At 38.2% G+C, this 24,626-nt stretch overlaps 1 non-coding gene across 1 annotated transcript; it reads right to left on the bottom strand.

The window, feature by feature from the left end:
• Nucleotides 1-464: 464 nt before the first annotated feature.
• Nucleotides 465-568, bottom strand: LOC147492121 (small nucleolar RNA R71). Its single transcript, XR_015200647.1, has one exon. It is a non-coding gene; the product is annotated as a small nucleolar RNA R71 (small nucleolar RNA).
• Between the last annotated feature and the right edge of the window lie 24,058 nt (nt 569-24,626).

The following is a 24,626-nucleotide window of genomic DNA, read 5'->3' as shown; positions in this document are numbered from 1 at the left end:
AGGTAGAGAAAAAATGATTAACGTAATCTATCATGAACGTCAACACACAAACCTATCTAGTATACCACGTACACACTACACCTGAAATAATGGCTGAAGAAAGAGAATCTCCTCTCTCTGACTTTTACAAAGCCTTGAACGATAGCCCAAAATCTTGCATCGTTCTTGCAGACCCAATGGGGAATTTCCAAATCCCCCAAAATATATTTAATTTGTTACCCGTTTTTTATGGGTTAGACCATGAAAAACCTTATCAGCATATGCGTAGGATTGAACAAGTCCTTACCACATTCCATCATCCTACGGTTGGTGCAAAACAAATTAAACTGAGGGTGTTTCCTTTCACCCTAGCCGACAAGGCGGCGTCTTGGTTAATTGCCCAAGCGCCTAATTCTGTTAACTCATGGGCCAAACTTGTTCAACTATTTATGGAACATTTTTACCCACCACTGAAGACAGATGAAATGCTTTCCAAGATTCATTTTTTTCGACAGAATCCTCATGAATCCTTTTTAGAGGCTTGGAATCGTTTCACTGACTTTTTTATAGAGTGTCCACATCATAACCTTGCGAAAGACACGTTAGTTCGGGCCTTTTTCAATGGACTTTTACACCACCATAAAGAGGTCCTAGATATAATGAATGGGGGTAGTTTCCTCAGTAAAGGAGCCTCAGAGGCTTATAAGTTTTTAGAAGATCAAACAAAGCATAATAATAACTGGGGGTAGTGACGATATTCCCTACTCCGCTAGTTCTTCTTCAACAGTTAATGCTACCAATATATTTGAGATTAAACCCGATCCTGAGCTTAAAACTTTAATCAAATCTCTCACTAGAAAGGTAGAAGCTATTTTTGTTCAACAAAAGCTTATCCCTATCATGAATGTCAACTCTAAGCCATGTAATTTCTGTTTGAGTCCTGAGCATCCCGACTCCTATTGTCCTCTCGCATATGAACAACAAACATCACAACAAGATAATGTTTGCTCTATTAATAGCTATCTTATTCCTAATGCCCCTTAGAGATAACATCCCAACTTCAGTTGGAGAAATAATCACCAAGTTACATCTCCAGGGTTTAATAATCAAAATGTTAGGCCAGCAAACAATTACAACCAAGCTCCACCACGACAAGGACAAGGACAAGGGAATTATAATAATTATAACAATAATAATTATAATGCTAATAGAGGTATCATTCTGGTTAATCATAACTATCACAACCCACCTGTTAATAATCAACGTGACATAGTTTCTGTCACACAACCTGTAACAAACACTCCTCCACAACCGAATCGTTTCGACGCCTTTATGCAAACCCAACAATAGATTTTACAGTTCATCCAACTTTCCTTATAGCAGTTAGCCCAAGAGAAAGTACAACCCAAAAGTGTGTTTCCAGGACAAGCGATACCTAATCCTAAAATAACAAACACAGCCTTTGAGGTAAACGGTAATACTAGTAATGGAAATGGAAACGTAGGTGAGCTAAATGCCATCACCACTCGCCGTTCTGGCAGAGTGGTTGATAATGCCATAACTATGCCTATAGTTACCCCACCAGTAGTCCCTACACCGGATATTGAACTAGATACCGAAATAGAAACTGAAGATCCTACCCCTGTAGAGGTACCAGTTAAACCACAACCTAAGGAACAAAAAGCCAAGGTTAGACATCCTGTTGATCCATACGCTAAATATAGAGAGAAACCACCGTTTCCCCAGAGATTAGCCATGTTAACCAAGGATAGGAATTTTGATGAGATTAGGGAGGTTTTCAAAAATCTAACGATAAACCTACCATTTTTGGAAGCGATTAAAAAGTTAGCTCACCATGCTAAGTTTCTTAAAGAGTTGTGCACTACTAGGCGTAAGACAAATATTCCTAAAGGCGCCTTTTTAACTGAACAATTTCCAACCTTATCCGAACATATGGAATCTTTAAGTATAAGGACCCTGGTCGTCCTACTGTACAATGCACCTTAGGAGATTCCCACATGATGACCGCTTTATTAGACCTGGGGGCAAGTGTTAACTTACTCCCTTATTATTTATATAAACAAATAAGTATACAGGAGATGTAGCCTACTAAAATGACGTTGCAATTAGCGGATCGGTCTATTAAGTATCCTAAGGGTGTGGTTCAAAACGTGCTTATTAAGGTTCAGGATTTCTACTATTCTGCTAATTTTGTTATCCTCGATACAGAAGTCGCTAACGACTCTGTTCCGATCATCTTAGGGCGTCCCTTCTTGGCAACTGCCAACGCGCTTATAAATTATCGTGCTAGTTTGATGTCCATGTCTTTTGGCCATCTTTTTGTTGAGGTCAATGTTTTTAAAATGATGAAATAGTTACCAGATTCGTCTGTGGATGGGGAGGTTAGCATGATCAAGAGCTTAGCTCAAGACTATTTTAATAACATGTTTCCAAAAAACCAGATGCATAAATTCCTTTCCTTTGGAAGTTCAGATTTTGAGGATGACTCCTACGTAGAGGAAGTCAACGCCATTTTTGAGTCTACTCCTATAGTAGACCCTTCTGTTGCTCCATCTACTGAGTTTGAAGACCTGCTACCTAAACAAGTCTTCACTACTCAAGATGAGGAACCACCAGAAGCCTTTATCGACATTCCCACCACCCCGGTGTTTAAACCTCTTCCTTCTGAGTTGAAGTATATTCAACTTGATCCGGATGGTAGTCATCCGATAATTATATCTTCTTTGTTGTCTACGGAATGAAGAGGCACAGTTGATTAGGGTAATTAGGGAACATCATTCAGTGATTGGTTGGTCCCTAGACGACATTAAAGGGGTTGACCCTAATGTTTGCACTCATCGTATCCATTTGGAGGATAATGCAAAGACTTCTTGTGAACCTCAGCATCGCTTGAACCCTTCCATGAAAGAGGTGGTCAGGGAAGAAGTCTTATGTTTACTCGATGTAGGTATCATATACCCAATCTCCGATAGCGAATGGGTAAGTCTTATTCATGTAGTTCCTAAGAAATCAGGGATTACCATGATACGTAATGCTAAGGGTGAATATGTTTCCATGCATGGTCCTATGAAATGGAGGATCTATATTGATTACAGATGTTTAAATGCCATGACACGAAAGGATCATTTTCCTTTACCATTTATAGATCAGATGCTCGAATGTCTAGCTGGTCATGTTTTTCATTATTTTTTAGATGGCTACTCTGGCTATTTTCAAATTATTATTGATATTGATGACCAAGAAAAGACTACCTTCACATGTCCTTTTGGAATGTACGCCTATAAACGAATGTCTTTTGGCATTTGTAATGCTCTTGGTACCTTCCAGCGGTGTATGCTTCATATATTTAGTGACATGGTAGAGCACTTCATGGAAGTTTTCATGGATGATTTTTCTATCTATGGAGATTCTTTCACTGACTGCCTATCTAACTTGTCTAAGGTTTTGACACAGTGTGAAGAGAAGAGTCGGGTTTTAAATTGGGAAAAATGTCATTTCATGGTGAAAAAAGGAATAGTGCTAGGTCACATTGTGTTTAGTGATGGCATCGAAGTAGATAAGGCCAAACTAGATAAGATGGCATCCCTACCTATACCACAGACTGTTTGAGACATTAGAGCTTTTCTAGGCCATGCAGGGTTTTATAGGCGCTTTATCAAAGATTTTTCAAAAATAGCTAGGCCTTTGACTAATTTGCTTTTAAAGGATGCCATCTTTGATTTTAATTTTAACTGTAAACAGGCTTTTGAAACTTTAAAAGCCGCCTTAACATCTACACCCATTATACAGCCTCCCGTGTGATGCTAGTGATTATGCCGTTGGTGCTATGTTAGGTCAGAAACTAGATAATAAGTCTACTGTCATTTATTATGATAGTAAAACTTTAAACGATGCTCAAAGGAATTATACAACTACGTAAAAAGAATTCTTAGCTGTCGTTTATGCTTTAGATAAGTTTTGTCTTTATTTTGTTGGTACTAAGACTTTAGTTTACATGGACCATGCAGCCCTTAGGTACCTTCTCGCAAAGAAGGATGCTAAGCAGAGATTAATCCAATGGATTCTTCTCCTGCAAGAGTTCACATTAAAAATAAAGGACAAAAGAGGGATCGAAAATGTAGCTGCCGACCACTTATCTAGACTAACAAATGACGATGATAGTGATTCTGAGTCCATACCTGACTCCTTTCCTGATAAGCATATGTATGCTATTTTTTATGCACCATGGTATGCTGACATTGTGAATTATTTAGCGTCTAATATTCTTCTTGATGTTTGGTTAAGAAATGAACGTAAGAAGTTCTTGACTAGAGTTAAGCTATACTACTGGGATGAGCCCTACCTTTTTAAGTATTGTGCGGATCAGATTATTCGTCGTTGTATTCCCCAGTGGGAATATAATGAGATTCTATCGTTCTGCCATGACAAAGAGTGTGGTGGCCATTTTAGTGGTATGAAAACAGCTACTAAAATTCTTCAATGTGGGTTTTATTGGCCTACTCTTTTTAAAGATGCCCAAGTGCATTGCAAGACGTGTGTTCGTTGCCAACAAATTGGGCGAATAACTAAGCGTAATATGATGCCATTAAACCTAATCATGGTGGTAGAAATTTTTGATGTATGGAGCATTGATTTCATGGGTCCTTTTCTTGTTTCCCATAGTTTTATTTATATTCTAGTTGTCGTGGACTACGTGTCTACATGGATAGAGGTCATGGCTTGCCGTAGCAATGACCATAAGACAGTTGTGTTTTTTGTTAAGGAATACATTTTCTGTCGGTTTGGCATTCCTAAAGCCATCATTAGTGATGGTGGAACACATTTTTGCAACAGAGTTATTGCGTCTCTAGTTAAAAAGTATGGAGTTACACATAAAGTGGCAACTCCTTATCATCCACAAACTAGCAGCCAAGTAGAAGTTTCTAATAGGGAAATCGAAAAAATCTTAGAAACAACTGTAAATTCTGATAAGAAAGATTGGTCTAAGCGTCTAACTGATGCCTTATGAGCGTATAGGACTGTTTTTAAAAATCCTATAGGTATGTCTCCCTTCAAACTTGTATTTGGGAAACCTTGTCATTTGCCCATTGAATTGGAGCACAGTGCTATGTGGGCTATAAAAAGCCTTAACTTCAATTTTGATGAGGCGGGTGTCAAGCGCAAGTGGCAATTGAATGAGCTTGAAGAAATCCGTAGCGATTTTTATGATCTCACGAAGGATTATAAAGCTAACATGAAACGTGTTTATGATAAGCAAATCTTGCACAAATAGTTTGTGGTAGGTCAAAAGGTCTTGCTTTACAACTCCCGTCTACATATTTTTCCCAGGAAATTAAAAACCCGTTGGTCCGGTCCTTTTCTGGTTACTGAAGTCACCCCTTACGGGGCAATCACCTTGGTAAATCCCAAGGACAACGGTACCTTTCAAGTCAATGGCCAACGGTTAAAATATTTTCACGAGTTAATGTCCCCTAATGTCGAAGAAGTCCTTTTACAGGACCCCATCTATGAGGACTGACCTTTGTTGTTTGGTGTACTTCCTTACACTTCCATATATTGGTAAGTGCACCATTCAAGTAACCGGGCCTTCCCTATGGAGTGTGTGGTTGTAAGTACCGGATCCTAAGACCACGTTTAACATAATTCACATTTTCCACTCTTGCATGTTTTCTTGGTTTTTGAGTCATGTTCCTCTATGGTGTGAATTATGTCTTTATTGCTTTTCATTTTCTTTATATTAATACGTATTCATAAAAAAGGAAAAAAAAAATTAACCATAAAAATAGTAATCTAGGAAGTCTCGGGAATCTGACTTTAAAAGACCCACATTTAAAACAAATTTTCTAAACTCTGTTCTATAAAATTTGTTTGGGGGTAGGGTGTTGGTCTTTCCGTCCTTGATTGTTCAACTTTTCATTTTTGTTGTGTATACCGTTTAATCGTATTTTGATTCGGGTTGATATTATCTATGAATTTATATTTCATTTGTTCGCATAACTTACGTTATTCACGTACTTCGAGGCATTTTCCCACCTTTTTATATATCAATCACGATTAGAATAGAGTGTTTTATGGATCATTGGATTGGAAATTCTCTCTTGATTGTTTCCATATCTTATTCGTAAAAATCGGACTGGTAACGAATCGGCAGTTTTAGTTTGAAGTTTGCGCGCATAAAATGGAAATTTTCGAAAATCAAATTGGGCTTGGGCCCAAATATCGCATGCATGTGCCACGCACGTGCATCTTCCTCAAAACCAAATCAGTTCACGATTCCTTCTTCTTCATTCCGCCATTAACAAAAAAATACCAAACCCTAACAAATAAAAAAATAAAAAATAAAATACCACCATGCCAAAAAAGTTTCCCCCACTCCAAAACTTCTCCACATCATCTCCACCACCATTACCAACAGTTAAACCACCGAAAATAAAATAAAATAAAAAAAAGACAAAATCCAAATACCATCGCGACCACCGCGCCCACTCCAAATATTTGAGTGAGCTTGATTCAAACTCATTCCCCACATTGCACTCAAGCCCACAAATCGACTCCAAACTTCAATGGCTCAAAAAACGAAGACTTTTGTCGAATAGGTTTTTACTGCCGACCATTTATGCCATTTATTTAGTAACGAGATGATTAGGAGGGATTGGAATAGGTTGTGGTATTTGGAGAATGACTTCTACCACTCCGATTTGGTGTTGCAATTTTATAAGAAGAGGGAGTTGGAGGGTCAGAAAACTTTTGTGAAGATGACTGGGAAGAGGAGAGAAGTTTCTAGAGAGTTGTTGGCTGATATTTTAGGCATTATGCCAAAACCCCAACTCGAAGCCACCTTGCAGGAATCCCAATATACTGGAGTCCCTGCATTGATGAGAGACATTGTCTTAGAGGGACAATACAATCCGAAATCACATTGTGTCCGACAGTCATCTCTGCGAACCAACTAGCTGGCTGTAGCTCAGTGGATTGGTAAGAATGTCATTGGGAAAGAGAAAGTCATCGACATCGGGTTGAACTATCTGCACGTTCTCTGGATATTGCAGGAGAAGAGGTATAAATTCTGCATCCTCGATTTTATATTAAATATGATTAGAGGAGTTGGGAAAAGTATTGCACCCTTCCCTATATTGACCATTGAGATCATGATGTCTTTTGGGGTTGTTACAAAATTTGATCGCATTATGTTAAAGTTGCATTCAAATGCAACTATTTATACGGAGTGTATCCAGAAGACTTGGAGGTTGCTGGAGGATAGGGTAGTTGATTCGGATGATGAGGAGGAGGATACGACATGTTTTAATGCCAATGCCTTGGAGAGGTGTACTTCTCATTTAGAACGAATGTCAGTGTTGCATCGTGGCTTGTGTTCCATTAATAATATATGTGAAGACTTGCGGACTAGGTAGGTTAGAATTCAAAATAAACAAAAGAACCTTCAGACGAATTTTGAATTGCTCAACGATGGTGAAAAGGATCTCCAGGTTAACATGGAGACTCTTGTCTAGCGTGAGGATGTGCATTGGGTAGAGATGAAGGCATTTATGGAGGCACAGTGCTGGTTCCAAGTGGAAATTCTAGAACGCATGCCACCCATGGGGGCTTCTTCCTCAGAGGAGTCTGTGAGGCATGAGCGTCGTCGTCGAAGGACAGATGACTTGGGCCCATCTTCATCCCAGGGCCTATCTTCATCTCGTGGCTAATTGTTTAGGAAATTTGTTGTTTTGATGTTGTCTTTATTGTTTTTAGTAGATTGGATGTTAAGTTGTTAAATTCAGTAGTTAAATTTGAATTCTGTAGTTAATTGTTATTTGAATTTCTATTTTAATTTAAATTGGGTTTTGTCTAAGCATGCGATGATTTTTGCATAAATCCCACCTTCTCGAACTGTTTGGGGGTGGTATTCTTATTGTTAGCATTGCTTTTATCTGATCCACCATTTTAGAAGTAATTTTGCAACTGAGTTGGTCGAAAATGTTGCTATTATTGGTGTGGCTATGATTAGATATTGTGGTTGGATGAAATTTCAATGAGTTAGGAAGTTTCTATTCTAAATTCAATCTAAAAGATATTAGGTTTGTTTTGGAATAAAAAATATGGGTTGTTTCCGTTTTAAGTTTTGGAAATATTTTGTTTCCGGCAATTGCCTTAAATTTTTTTGGCAACTTGTCGATTCGTTTTAGAAACTAAAACCCTATATATACTTGATTCATTCTACACACAAAATCTACACATCTCACTTTCATCTCTCACCCTGAACCTCTACATTTTTCCTTTTATTTTTCACTTCATCATGCTCTTCACATATGGAGCACGCCCCGCGCCCTACCAAGACAATTTATGAGCGCGCCTAGCATTGAAATGCCTGCAACTCGATTTAGAAAGGAGTGCAATAGGCGCCCTTCAAAGGCCATTTTGGAGCACACCCCGCCCCTGACCTTTGCAAACACTATAATTTTCTGATTTTTTTGAGAGTTATCTAGGGTCGTTTGCAGCTCTTCTAGAGAATAGTTATTGTGATGGCATCTCCTATAGTCATACCTAAGCAGTCTTCCGAAGACTTGTTGGGAAGTGAGACCTATGGAGGTTGGTTCTGCGACAGGATCTTGTAGTTAGGATGGCAACATCTACTGGTAAATGATGACTCATATTAACCTCAGCTTACTACATATTTCTACAATAATGTTAATTTCTTTTGTCAACCTGATGGAGAAAAAAAATTCTCCGTCGTAGTTAATGACACGACAATGGAATTTAGTAAGAGTTTGGTAGCATTTGTTTTGGGATTGTCTTTGCCTAATCCTACAAACACGTGGGGATATATGACTGATAATGCATACCTCTATGACTATGCGTATTTCCACGAGTATTATAGGGGAGGGGTGTTTCGTGTAATGGACCAAGGGCGATATAACATAGCCCTTGGTAGCCTGTCCCTGAATGAAGGCACCACTATGTTATTCATCCTGATGAATATTTTTGGGGAGTGGCAGTTTACTTCTGCAAATAGTACAGCTGGTGACGTTTTCCTTGTTTTAGCAAAGGGATGTCGCTGATAACCATAAAAAGATAGTTTTACTCACAAATAAAGCTATGAAACTCTAAACGCAAGTAAAACTATAAACTGAACTGTTACTAGACTTATCAAATATATTTGTTTTCTACTCTCGAATCTATTGACGTAGAGTTGGAATAGAAGATTCGTTCCACTCCTAGTCCTTTAGCATTCAAGTTTTCTACAATTGACGAGTCTATCCAAAGTCTAATGAGAGTAATGGTGGAATTTATACTACGATGTGAATTCAAATAACAATCTACGAATAACGAAATGACAAATTGCTAAGAGTTGAATCTAGATAGAGAATTAGGGGAATTTGATTCCACCTTGACTCCAACTTAATAAACTAGCGTAGATTTGTTGTAAACCAATTCTTACGTTCTCACTGTAAGAATTGGTCGTTCTAATCCCTAATTATACATGACATTTCTACCAATTCATAACTAGCATGTGAGGTCATCCACCTATTCTCATGGCGAATCAACGACCTTCTAGAGTGGAATAGATTCTTACAATGATTCTATACTACACTATCAAGTTTTCATCAAACCCCTCTAATGGAGGTTTAGCCTTGATTAATCAAACTATCATTTTCCATTGAATTAAAACTAGACATAATATAAAAATTTGAGCTTTACTAATTTTAACTAACAATACTTCAAATCTAATTAATACAAAGAATGGAATAACAACAAGAATTGGACTTAGATCTACAAATTTAAATGGTAAAATCGAAATGATCAAAACTACTATTTTATTTATCTAATCAATGAAGAACAATCATTCCCAAATAACTAATCTAAACCAATGTATGAAACTAATTAATTAACTAATTGAAATTCTAAAAACTAGATCTACAAGCTATTTTAATGGCTACTTTCTATTCTAAGCTATCTAACTATCTATTTCTTAAGAGCTAAATCTTATTTTATGTAAAGAAGGAGACCAGATCCACAATTTCGTGCATGGGCTGAGGTCTCATGTTTTGGGCCGGAAAATCAAGCCCAAAGCCCACTTTCTTCAGTCCACAGAGCCTGTTTCAGCTGGCTTTGACTTTAGTAGGCTTTTCGTCTACTTGTTCTCCTCTGATTGGGTCAAGGCTTAGACCATTGGAAAGCGCTTTCCGAGCTGGTCGTTTTGACATAAGGTAGGCCCAAATCCGAGGCCTGAGTCCAAAGATATGGTCTTCGGAAGTTCTACTGACTTGTGCATTATTTCTGTCCGTGTTGATTTTTCAGCTTTTAACCGGGCTTCATAAAAGCTTTGTCTCCTTGAATCTTGGCCTTATGTGCAGAAATGTGCCACTTTGGTGATATAAAGGAGCAAAGGGTTGGTTGCTAAGAAGTTCTATGATAATTGAGTTCCATTCTTGAAATACATAAAAACACGTAATTAGCATTAACTCTTATTTATTACTCGCATAATTGGTCTAAAAGTAGTATTATTAAGGGGTTAAAACTACAGTTTTGGGCTCTTATCAAAGCACCCCCAAACAGCATTTTGCTTGTCCTCAAGCAAATATGAGAAATTAGCATAAGTGACTAAAAATGGAGTTCTAACTAATCTCGTTTCGCCGAGTGCGATTGCATTGACCATATGCAACAAGGCCTTAAACCACTAGGAATTCCCTAGTGGACAAGTTATAGCCTCGTAAGAGTTTTCCAGTGAAGGTACTCACAAACTTCATCTATATTACAACGACTCAGAAATAAAATTATTGTTTCCTTATCTATGTCTCAAGTATCTATACATCTCACTAGCAATGAATATAGAATAATTAAGTCGAAACATAAGCTAATATATGCATAATAATCTATCATCTATGAATAAACATATTTACAATGAGTAATACTATGAGATGAACTAGCAGGTCCGTTTCTGAAAACTCAGAATAGCGTCCTTAAGTAGGTCCTCACATAAATGTCAAGACAAAAACCACTATGATTTTTCCGCTCAAGTTTCGCTACTCCAGTGTGCAGTGGGCACACTTTACCTTACAAACTCAATGACACACAAGGAAGCCGGAGTCGATCAAACACATCTGCCACTTACTATCAAACTAATATATTCCTAATTGAGCTAGAGGTCTTTATTAGGTATTGTGGGGATTAGGAGATGGTTTAAGAATGAAGGAAATGGATATTCAAAGAGAACAAGTCTGAGATAATAGAGTCTTCATATTATGTAACTAGAGAAAACCTTATTCTTTACTTTTACTTCTACACTTTGTTTCCATCCTTAGCCATATTTTCCTTTTTCTTTGGCTTTTGACTCATTTGATTCTATTTTTGGAGTTCTAACTCTTTATTTTTTTTTTTTTATTTTTTTTTATTTGGATGGAAACTTTCTTTTCTTATTTGAAGCGACTAACAAATTCTTGATTTCGAAGGTCTTTCTCTTTTCTATTCTTCATCTCTATTCTCAGACTCATTCAAAGAATGGGTAGATTGTTTTTTTTTTTTGTTTTGTTTTGTAACATGGTAAAGGATTTGCGGTTTATGAAAGGCTAAAGAAAGGCTCAGAGGGGCGACTAGCGGAAAATAATTTATAGGTTTAAATTTCTAGCTATATCGATCCAAATAGGGCCTAAATTCTCACTTAGGATATGGTATAGTGATTAATCAAGTGGACGTGTGATTTTTCTATCCGGATTTTACTTCTCCCTTGTGTCACTCATATAAGACTTTAGGCTATATTCTCACAAGATTTGTAGAATAAGTACTCTAGCCTAGATTTCAGAAACTTACTGCCAACAATCATAGATACTCATGTAACATATTTATAGATAGATGCAAGAATTATTACCTACATATTAGCCTAAGTTTCTAAAAACTATTCTAATGCAAAATCTATGTGAGACTTCTAGATTATTGAGAGCATAGAGAAAGAAAACAATACCAATGTTCCTAAGTGTATATCATACTTTTTTATTTATATTTTTAAAAATTTTGAATTTTTTTAGCTAGAAAACAAGTGCATATTATACATATCTATATCATAACAGATGCCTTAATTACACGTGTTTCTATGCCCCCAAACAAGAAGCATGCTTTGTCCTCAAAGTATTTTAAATAAAGAGGGTAGGAAAATACCATTGAAACACGTGAAATTCCGGAACATCTGCAAAACAAGGTTATAACATACTAATATAGAAAACAAAACTGACGCAACTCTATAAGAGTTCCACCTGTAATGGGGTTAATGAGAAACAAATTTGCTTTGGACATAAGCAGACACTAACTGAAATAAAAACTTACATGCACTCCCGTTTAAACATTGTCCTCCTCATTTCCCTTTCCAAAGAGTTGAGGTTCCTTTGCATCCTGCCATGCCATGGTGATTTGTCAGGCTTCACGCCGCTTATTGTCTACTATATATATAACCTGTCAAGCACCACTTGGTCGCGTAACCTGATGAGGTTGTATCCTCCACCCTTGCCAAGTCATTGCACGAACGATCGAATAATACAATTGGTGGGTCTCACAATGTTGACCCCAACCCAATCCGTGAAACGGGCACAAAAAACAGGGAAGAAACATAGCATTATACGATAAATTAAAACAGGCATAAGAAGGTACTCATGCCTCTTGCCATGGGCTCGGGCTAAACTAGACATTAAGGTCTGGGGAATATCATAGAGTGTACATCCCCCAGCTAAAGTAAGGAAAATATCACAAGTTTCGTCATTCATAGAAGAATAACGCCATTTCCCTCTAATGTTGAGCATAATCCAAAACATAACAGTGGCCACTTTCATAGATAGGCTACCAAGGGCGACGTTATAATCCCCTTGGTCCTATATCCTAAAGATTCCTTCCCCGTAATACTCATGCAAATCATCATAGTTATACATGTACATATTATCTACCAAATAGGCCCATGAGTCTTGTATTTCGGCCGGCATAGCAAGTCCAAGCACAAAGGCTATCAAGAACCTGGAAATTTCCATTGGTTCATCCCCGATGGTGATGGAGAACACTTGTTCTCCATCTGGTCTATCAAAGAACTTACAGTTATCATAAAAATAAGATGTAAGTGTGGGAGAATAAAGTTCATCAAGACTTACCAATAGTGGCTCCCATCCTACTAGAATGATCACTTCATGAAACCACGCACCATAGGTGTCACTTTGGAATAAATCTTCAAATGATTGTTCCAGTATGATATGAGGGAATGTCATCCCCAATAAACTTGCTGGAATAGATGCGAAGGATCCTGGAACAACCCTCAGAAAACTGGAAATTTTTGGTGCCCACAGGGGTCAGGCGCAGGGTGCGCTCAAGCTTTGCCTGGGATGGGCGCGGGTGGCGCTCTAGTAATTTTCGAGGTCCAGGCACTTGGGCAGCAGGCTGCGCTCACTGTTAGCCTGTCATGGGCGCAGGTGGCGTTCGGGATGAAAACTGGAATTCTAGTGTTTTGGGCACAGGTAGCGCTCTGGTTTGGGCTGAATAGGGCGCAAGTCACGCTCAAGGTAGGATTTCTCTGACAGGCTTAGGGCGCAGGTGCGCTCCTCATGTAGGGCTGCGCTCAGGGAGCTGTGAGGCCGAAGTGCGAAGGAAAAATAAGGTAAAATGGGAGTGAAACGTGAGAGATGAATGTGAGATGTAGTTGGGGTTGTGAGTGTAGAATGAATGCAGTTTTTATAGGTTTTAAATTGCTAAAACGAATTGGAAAGTTGCCAAAAAGCTTTAAGGCAATTGCCGGAAATAATAAAATTTCCAAACCCAAAACTGAAATAACTCATATTCTTGATTCTAAGACAACCCTAATATTTTTTAGGTTGAATTTAGGATAGAAAATGCCTAACTCATCGAGATTTTATCCTACCACAATATCTATTCATAGCGATGCCCATATCGGTCATATTCTCAACCATCACTCCAAAATAAATTCTAAAATAGACGAACATATAAACAAATTATGCTAAGCTATTTAATACCACCGCCAAACAATTTGGGAAGGTGGGATTAATGATAACAACCACGCACAATTCAAAAATAACCAAATTATATTAAATTTTAATTCAAACAACATAAAACAACCAAATTCAAATTTAATTACTTAACTAATATCCGACTAATAAAACAATAAAAACAACTAAATAACAACGAAGCACAAAATTATTCGAAACACCTAGCCATGTGATGAAGAAGGACCTGATCCATTTGTTCTTTGGTGACGACACTCATGCCTCTCAGACTCATCTGAAACAGAACCCTCCAAGGGTGGCATGCGTCGTAGAATCTCTACTCGGAACAAGTGTTGTGCTTCCATCTCAACCTTTATTACTGTATACTGGGCCTAGTGATGCTGGTGGATATTCTCCATGTTAATCAAGATATCTTCCTGACCCTTTTTGAGTATTCCAAAACTCGTGTTAAGGTTCATTTGTTTATTTCGAACTATAATCTGTCTATCTCATATATCTTCACAAATAGCGTAAATGCAACGCACGCTAGTATGCAACATTGACATGCATTTTGAATCAGACGTACACCTCTCCAAGGCATCTTTATCTAACCATGTCATGTCCTCCCCTTCCTCATCCGAATCCACCACCCTATCCTCCGGCAACATCCAAGTTTTTTGGATACAATCCTTATAACTACTTTCATTTGCATGCAATTTCAACATTATCCGCTCAGTTCTTGGTTTATTCCCCCAAGACAACATTATCTTCGTAATTAAAACATAAAATGGTTCGATACTTTCCCAACTCCTCTAATCATATTTAGCAAAAACTCGAGGATATATAATTCTACCTCTTTTCTTGCAATATCCAGAGAATGTGCAGACATGTGAACCCAATGTCGCTCACTTTCTCCTTCCCAATGACGTTCTTACCAATCCACTGAGCTACAGCCAGTTGGTTGGTTCGCAGAGATGACTGTCGAGCACAATGAGAAGTCGTATTATATTAACCCTCCATAAGGGTGTCGTTCATCAATGCAGGAACTCTAGTATACTGGGACTCCTGCACTGTGGCTTCTAGGTTTTGTCCAGGAGTAATGCCTAAAATTTCAGCCAATTTCGCTCGCGATAATTCTCTCATAGTCCCAGCCACTTTCATGAACATTTTCTGACCGTCCAACTCTCTCTTCTTATAGAACTGCTCGACCAAATCGGGGTGGTAGAATTCATGTGTCGAGTACCATAACCAATTCCAACCCCTCTTAATCATCTCGTCACCGTAAAACGGTGCGAAGCGGTCGGCCTTAAACGCTTGTTCCGGCAACAACTTTCGTTTTTGAGCCATGATATCTTAGAACGATTTGGGGGTTTAACTGGACTGTGGGAATGGAGTTTGAGACTCCCTCACTAACAAAACAATAGTGGTGGTGCGGGGGTGGCGTGGCACTTCCAAATTCTTAGAGGTTTTGGGTGTTTTTCGGTGGTGGGAATTTTTGAGATTGGTGGAGGAGTGTTTTGGAGAAGAATTGAATGTGGAATTGTATTGTGGGCGTGGGTGTATTAAGGTTTCTTTTTACTTTTATTTTTGGTTAGGTTTTTGAATTTGGTAATGGCGAAAATGGAAAGAATCACAATTCTGTTTGATTCGGAGGAAGGAGACGCACTGCGTGCGTTGGGCCCAAGCCCAAATTGATTTTCTGATTTTGTCAATTTTTTGCGCAACTTTAAACTAAAATTCCCGCTTTGTTACTTGTCCAATTTATGCGAATGAGATATGGAAATGATCAGGAGAGAATTTCCAATCTAATGATCTATAAAACACTCTATTCCGACAGTGGGTGACATATAAGAAGATGAAAAATGTCTCGAAGTGCGTGCATGACATAAGTTATGCGAACAAATGAAATCTAACCTAATAGAAAATGTCAACCCAAATCGTAATACAATTAAACGGTCTAACCAACACAACTAGAGAGTTGAACAATCCAGGATGGAATGAACACCCCACCCCCAAACAAATTTTAGACACAGAGTTAAGAAAATTTGTTTTTAAAAGTGGATCTTTTAAAGTCAGATTCCTAAGACTTCTCAACTTACCACGGTTGTGATTTTAATGATTTTTAATTTTTTATGAATAAAAGTTAATATAAGAAAAACAAGAAAGCAATAAATGCATAATTCACACCATAGAAGAACATTTCTCAAAAACTGAGAAAACATGCAAGAGTGGAAAATGTGAATTATGTTGACCGTGGACTTAGGATCCGGTACTTACAGCCACACACTCCATAGGGAGGGCCCGGTTACTTGAATGGTGCACTTATCAGTATACAGAAGTGATAGGAAGTACACCAGACAATCAAATGAGGCGTTTATAGTCAGATACGCGAGACTTTAACAAATAACTGGATATATATATTAATACCCTGCAGTTTCCATATATCAACAACCTAAAGAGTTGTGGGTCTTTCCAGAAATAAATAACATGGAATGCACCCCCAAACATAATCAAGCACCAAGATTTCCTACGGCGCAACCTAGTGGAATGAAAACGAAGTCTAATAGACCTAGAACGTAACCGAGCATGTGCCTTCTTATTCATCTTTGAACAAGAGGTTGTCCAAGTGAATAAGTGTGAAAAAATGGATGGTTATGGAAGAAATGGTGGATAAGGATAAGTATTAGAAGGAAAGAATGGAAAGAATGAGAATGTATGTTTAGCACAAAACTCATTCATGGTGTAGGTAGAAACTATCTCAATTCTGAAAATATAGGTGTCATGTGCCTTTTCTTCGGGAATTATATCCGTATTAGGTGGATTTAGAAAATCATTAAGCACAGAAGAAACAAGAGGGTCAAGTGCAAACTCTAGGTTCCTTTGAAAAGGTGTAGGATGGGGTACATTGATGGAAGGGGAATGATGTGAGGTGGGTGAATGGTTATCAATAGGAGGGGACTCTCGAGGTGGCAAAGAAGAGTTGCAAAAGAGTTGAAGGAAATCTTCCTCAATTCCCTCCACGTCCAAGGAGTCCTTATTAAAGTTGGAACGTCCAAAGGAAAAGAATTTGTGCATCTGATTATTTGGAAACGTGGTTTTGACATAATCATGAGCTAAACTCTCGATCATACTAACCTCTCTATCGATATTGGTATTAGGAACCTATGTGATCGGTTTAAATACATTGACTTCAGCGGAAAGATGGCCAAAAGATAAGGACATCGAACTATCGCGACAATTTATATGTGCGTTGGCAGTTGCCAAGAAGGGGCGCCCTAAAATGATCGGGACAACGTCGTTAGCGACATCTGTATCGAGGATAACAAAATCTGCAGGATAGTAGAAATCTTGAACCTTAACCAGCGTGTTTTCCACTACACCCTTAGGATATTTGATAGACATATCAGCTAATTGCAACGTCATTGTTGTAGGCTGCATTTCTTATAGACCTATTTGTTTATATAAATAATAAGGGAGTAAGTTAACACTTGCCCCCAGGTTTAATAAAGAAATGGTCGTGTGAGTATCTCCTAAGGTGCATTGTACAGTAGGACGACCAGGGTCCTTGTACTTAACTATTCCATTATGTTCTGATAAAGTTGGAACCTGTTCAGTGAGAAAGGTGTCTTTTGGAATATTTGTCCTACTCCTAGTAATGCACAACTCCTTAAGAAACTTAGCGTGGTAAGGTAATTTTTTAATTACGCCGAGGAAGGGTAGGTTAATCGTTAGATTTTTTAAAACGTCCATAATCTCGTCAAAGTTTGTATCTCTTTTTAACATAGCTAATTTCTGGGGAAACGGTGGTTTCTTACTATGTTTAGTGTATGGTTCTACTGGATATTTAACCTGTACTTTTTGCTTCTTAGGTTATGGTTTAACTGGTACCTCTACAGGGGTAGGATCTTCAGTTTCTATTTCGGTATCTAATATAATATATGGTGTAGGAACTCCTTGTGGGGTAACTATAGACATAGTTACTTTGTTATCTACCACTATGCCTGAACGGAGAGTGGTGATGGAATTTATCTCTCCTATGTTTGCAATTTCGTTACTAGTATTACCGTTTACTTTAAAGGCTGTGTGTGGTGTTTTAGGATTAGGTATTGCTTGTTCTGGAAACACACCTTTGGGTTGTACTTTCTCTTGAGCTAACTACTGTAAGGAAAGTTTGATGGCTTGTAAAATCTGTTGTTGAGATTGCATAAAGGTATCAAAATAATCCGGTTGTAGAGTAGTATTTGCTACTGGTTGTGTGACAGGAACTATGTCACGTTGATTATTAATGGGTGGATTTTGGTAGTTATTATTTATCGGAACGATACCTCTATTAGCATTATAATTACCCTGACCTTGTGCTTGACCTTGTCGGGTTGAGCTTGGTTATAATTGTTTGTTTGCCTAACATTTGGGTTAAGCAACCTTGGAGGTTGTTGATTATTCCTCCAACCGAAGTTGGGGTTTTGTCGCCAAGCTGCGTTAGGTTCGCTATTAATGGAACAAACGTTATCTTGTTGTAATTTTTGTTGCTCATAAACGAAAGGACAATAGGAGTCGGGATGCTCTGGACTCAAACAGAAATTACATGGATTGGAGTTGACATTCATGACGGGGATAGGCGTTTGTTGAATAGAAATAGCCTATACCTTTTTAGTTAGAGATTCGATTAAATTTTTAAGTTCCAGATCGGGTGTCATCTCAAACATACCGGCGGCCTTTACTGTTGTAGAAGAACTAGCGTTGCGGGAGATATCGTCCACTACCCCCGCTTATTATTACTCTTAGTCTGATCTTCTAAAAATTTATAAGCCTCTGAGGCTCCTTTACTTAAGAAACTACCCACATTCATTATGTCAAGGACTTCTTTATGGTGGTGTAGAAGTCCCTTGAAAAAGGCACGAACTAACGTGTCTTTCGTGAGGTTATGATGTGGACACTCTATAAGTAGATCGGTGAAACAATTCCAGGCCTCTGAAAATGATTCATGAGGACTCTGTCGAAAGAAATGAATCTTGGAAAGCATTTCATCGGTCTTTAGTGGTGGGTAAAAATGTTCCATGAATACTTGAACAAGTTTAGCACATGAGTCCACGCATTAAAGCGCTTGGGCGCTTAACCAAGACGCCTTATCGCTTAAAAGTGAAGGGAAATATCCCGGTTTAATTTGTTCAAAGACCTACCGTAGGATGGTGGAATATAGTAAGGACTTGGTCAATTCTACACATGTGCTGATAAGGTTTTTCATGGTCTAACCCATGAAAAACGGATAACAAATTAAATATATTTGGGGGGATTTGGAAATCCCCCACTGGGTCTGATAGAACGATGCAAGATTTAGGGCTATCGTTCAAGGCTTTGTAAAAGTCAGAGAGAGGAGACTCTCTTTCTTCTGCCATTACTTCAGGTGATGTGTGTGGTATGCTAGCTAGAGGTGTAGTGAGTGGTATACTAGAAAGACTTGTGTGTTGCCGTTGTCGGTTAATTACGTTAGGTGTTTTTCTTCGGCCCGACCTTAATCTCATGCAAGGCTAAGACCAATCTTAATGAAACAGAACAACACTCCAAACAATCCTGATATGCTAGTATGAACCTTTAACAGAAGATGCGAGGTGTGAAAGAAAAGAATACCTGAAAGCCTCCTTGCTTTGCTTATGAATAGCGTCTTGTTTATGCGTGCTCAGTGTATATAACAAGTTAGAACACTGAAAACTTTGAAGAAATGGAAGTTCGAAACAAACCTGTGGAAATCGGGCAGTTTCAACAGAGGGCGCAGGTGTGCTTAGAATATGCCTAGGCAGGGCGTAGGTCGCGCTCAGGCAAAAGGTGGATGTGGGCGCAGGTAGAGCCCCAAGTTAGCCTTGGTAGGCGCGGTGGCCCAGCAAAAAAGTGGGATTCCAGGCGTGTGGGCGCAGTGGTGCTCCAAGTTGGCCTTGGTAGGGCGCAGGTGGCGCTCAGGCAAAAGTTGGAATTCTAAGCGTGTGAGCGTAAGTGGCGCTCCAAGTTGGCCTTGGTAGGGCAAGGGTGGCACTCAGCCAAAAGGTGGAGTTCCAGGCATTTGGGCAGTGGTGCTCCACTTTGGCTTTCCCAGGCCACAAGTCGCGCTCCGAGTAATTTTTCGTGGAAACTTGCAAAGCTAAAACAGACAACCACAGTGAGAATCCAAACAAGGGTGGGTGGGTTATGGGACTATGAAAAACTATCAATTCTAAAGAAAACAATACTAAAGAGTACTAAGATGGCAGCGGCGCCATTTGATAAATGTAAAATGAATAGTTTTACTCACAAATAAAGCGATGAAACTCTAAACGCAAGTAAAACTATAAACTGAACTATTACTAGACTTATCAAAGATATTTGTTTTCTACTCTCGAATCTATTGACGTAGAGTTGGAATAGAAGATTCGTTCCACTCCTAGTCCTTTAGCATTCAAGTTTTCTATAATTGACGAGTCTATCCAAAGTCTAATGAGAGTAATGGTAAAATTTATACTACGATGTGAATTCAAATAACAAGCTACGAATAACGAAATGACAAATTGCTAAGAGTTGAATCTAGATAGAGAATTAGGGGAATTTGACTCGAACTTAATAAACTAGTGTAGATTTGTTGTAAACCAATTCTTATGTTCTCACGGTAAGAATTGGTCGTTCTAATCCCTAATTATACATAGCATTTCTACCAATTCATAACTAGCATGTGAGGTCGTCCACCCATTCTCATGGCGAATCAACGACCTTCTAAAGTGGAATAGATTCTTACAACAATTCTATACTACACTATCAAGTTTTCATCAAGGCTTCATCAAACCCCTCTAATGGAGGTTTAGCCTTGATTCATCAAACTATCATTTCCCATTGAATTAAAACTAGACATAATATAAAAATTTGAACTTTACTAATTTTAACTAACAATACTTCAAATCTAATTAATACTAAGAATGGAATAACAACAAGAATTGAACTTAGATCTACAAATTTAAATGGCAAAATCGAAATGATCAAGAACTACTATTTTATTTATCTAATCAATGAAGAACAATCATTACTAAATAACTAATCTAAAACAATGTATGAAACTAATTAATTAACTAATTGAAATTCCAAAAACTAGATCTACAAGCTATTTTAATGGCTACTTTCTATTCTAAGCTATCTAACTATCTCTTTCTTAAGAGCTAAGTCTTGTTTTATGTAAAGAAGGAGACTAGATCCACAATTTCGTGCATGGGCTGAGGTCTCATGTTTTGGGCTAGAAAATCAAGCCCAAAGCCCACTTTCTTCAGTCCACAGAGCTTGTTTCAACTGGCTTTGACTTTAGTAAACTTTTCGTCTACTTTTGCTCCTCTGATTGTGTCAAAGCTTAAACCATTTGGAAAGGTCTTTCTGAGCCGGTCGTTTTGACATAAGGTAGGCCCAAATTCAAGGCCTGAGTCTAAAGATATGGTCTTCGGAAGTTCTGCTGACTTGTGCACTGTTTTTGCCCGTGTTGACTTTTTAGCTTTTGACCGGGCTTCAAGAAGGCTTTGTCTCCTTAAATCTTGGCCTTTATCACAGAACTTCTTAGCAACCAACCCTTTGCTCCTTTATATCGCCAAAGTGGCATATTTCTGCATATAATTGAGTTCCATACCTGAAAGACATAAAAACATGTAATTAGCATTAACTCTTATTTATTACTTGCATAATTGGTCTAAAAGTAGTATTATTAAGGGGTTAAAACTACAGTTTTGGGCTCTTATTAGTCGCCTATATGGCATTCCCAGAGTTTTAGTGGCTAGTCTAAAGAGAGCCCATAGCATGAGGCATAAGTATCTTCTTATGCCTATTTTGGTTTGTCGCATCATATCGCGGTTGTTTACCTGATTTCTTTACCCAGTTCACGGATTGGGTTAGGGTTGAAATCAAGAGACCCACCAATTGCATGGTTTGTTCATTTCGAGTTATGACTTGGCCGGAATGGCAGGTACAACCTCATTTGGTTGCTCTTTACACCCCATTAGACCGAGTAACACTTGACAGGTTAGCACGAGTTGATGATACACGGAGAAGGGCTTGGCAAATTATCATAGCGTGGCAGGACGCAAAAGGGCCTTGGTCCTATGAAGAGGAGAGTGATGACGCTTAAATGATGGAGATAAAGTAAGTTTTTATTTTAGTTAATGTCTGCTTATGTCCCAAGCAATTTGGTTCTTGTTATTCTTTATAATGGGTGGAACTCATATAGAGTTGCATCTTTTTTTTATTTTTCTATATTAGTATGTTTTAACTTTGTTTTGCAGATGTTCCAAAATTTCACGCGTTTCAATGGTATTTTTCTACTCTTTTTATTTCAATACTTTGAGGACAAAGCATGCTTCTTGTTTGTGGGTGGCATAGAAACACGCGTAATTTAAGGCATCTGTTAGGATATATTTTTTTTTCGCTAAAAGGTAATTGATTAAAATAATAAAATGAAAGTTACAAAGAAAAAGAATAAGTAAAGTAAAAGTTGCCTAGTGTGAGTATCATCATATGTGTACCCACCTATTAGGATATAGATATGTACAATATGCACTTGTTTTCTAGTTAAAAAAAATCAAATAAAAAATTCAAAAATATAAATAAAAAGTTTATGTTATACACTTAGGAATATTGGTATTGTTTTTCTATATGCTCTTAATAATCTAGAAGTTTCATGTTAGCTTTTACATTAGAATAGTTTTTAGAAACTTAAGTTAATATGTAGGTAATAATCTTTGCATCTTTCTATAAATATATTACATGAGTATCTATGATTGTTTGGCAGTAAGTTTCTGAAATCTAGACTAGAGTACTTATTGTACAAATCCTGTGAGAATATAGCCTAAAGTTTTTTTTTTTTTGCTAAAAGGTAATTGATTAAAAGAATAAATTGAAAAGATACAAAGGAAAAGAATAAGAAGAGTAAAAGTTGTCTAGTGTGAGTAACATCATATGTGTCCCACCATTTACAGCCCAGAATTAATTAGTGAAACGAAAGTAGGTAGTGAAATGGTTCTCCAGGTTTCTCATGAAAAAAGGCCTTGTGTCCCACCATTTACTTTCTGCCCTTTGTAATGCTGCTCCATGTCTCGAACAACTGTCCACTCCTAAATTAGTTTCTCGCCATGTTGCAGTTACATTTATCCATATGGCTTTCTCCTTCAACTTCCTCCATTTAGCTCTAACTTTCCAATGTATTGTGTCCTCTTGAAAGGTTTTAACCACTGAGGAAGAATCTGATTCAACCCATATATATTTCCAGTCTAAGTCCAATGCTCTCTGAATTCCTTCGATAACAGCAACAGTTTCTGCCATATAGTTAGTCGCAATACCTAAACCCCCTGCTGCTGCCCCCAAGAATTCCCTTTTGTAGTCCCTTAGTACTATTCCCCAGCCTGCCATACCAGGATTTCCCCTTGAGCTTCCGTCTGCGTTCATTTTAGGATCCCAGGGGTTGGGGGAAGCCAATAACATTCGATAATTTGAGGGGCTCTTCTGGCTTTATGTGGAAGATTGAAGGTGTGCAGAGCTTTCATGTCAGTCATGCAATTATTCATAGTACCTAATGAACAGTGGTAGGCTCTGATGATGGGTCTCCTGGTGAGGAAGCAGATATTAGAAAAATTGGATTTTTTCTGTTCATATATCACCTTGTTCCGATTTTTCCACAAACTGACCATGCTTGTCAGCGAGCAAGCTTTCCACATATCCAAGATCAATGCGCTATGGTGCTTGCTTTGTTGCATAATATCGTTGAAAGATTCAATTGATGGTCGAATGCTAAAAATTTTGCCTCGCATGATTCCAAACTCTTTTTGCCAGAGGATAGTGGTACAAAATGTGATCGAGGATTTCTTCTTCCTACTTGCATATACAACATCGCGAGGCAAGGTGCATCTTCCTCTTTTGTAACTGATCATCTGTTCTCGATGCCCCTCTTATTAACTTCCATGTTATGCCTTACGTTTTGGGGAGTATCTTGGTGCTCTAGATGAACCTGCAACCCTTATGTTTCACCGCTTTTTTCCTGATGTCCTCGTGTGTTGCTGCTACCGAAAATAAACCTTTGACATCAGAGAGCCATACTCTTTCATCTGCCTTAGTTTCATCAGGTTGTTGGAGAGAGAGGATATTAATACTGATTGGCTGAAGCACTTGTGAGAAGTTACCTAAGAATTCCTAATGTCGACCCTGAATGAAATCTTGTAATCTTCCTTCTTGATATTTTTACTTTCTGCTGGGAAGAAGTCGCAAATGGGTTTCTGATGTAACCAGTTCTCTCACCAGATATTAATTGAAGAGCCATTACCCATTATCCATCCATGGAGTTCGATCATTTCCTTAAAAGCCCATCTGATGCCCCCCCAAACTGTCGATGTCTTGTAATCAGTTCAGTTGCCTGATCTATTGGTGTATTTTCCTCTCATAAACTTCGACTAGTCACTCTCCTCAGTAAGAAGACCCCATGCTTGTTTCATGAGCATGGAGAGGTTGATATATTTTAGTCTCCGAATGCCTAATCCACCTTCCTCTAAAGGTTTGCATGTTTTTTCCCAAGACACCATGAAAGATTTCCTCTCTACCGGATTACCACTCCAGATGAAATTCCTGATGATGCTCTCACATTCTTTGATCACTGATTGTGGCCATCTATAG

The sequence above is a fragment of the Coptis chinensis genome, chromosome 6 (assembly GCF_015680905.1).
Source record: "Coptis chinensis isolate HL-2020 chromosome 6, ASM1568090v1, whole genome shotgun sequence".
In the NCBI taxonomy this organism is placed as follows: Eukaryota; Viridiplantae; Streptophyta; class Magnoliopsida; order Ranunculales; family Ranunculaceae; genus Coptis; species Coptis chinensis.
The sequence above is the reverse complement of the archived record's forward strand: the minus strand, read 5'-3'. Positions and strand labels throughout refer to the sequence as shown.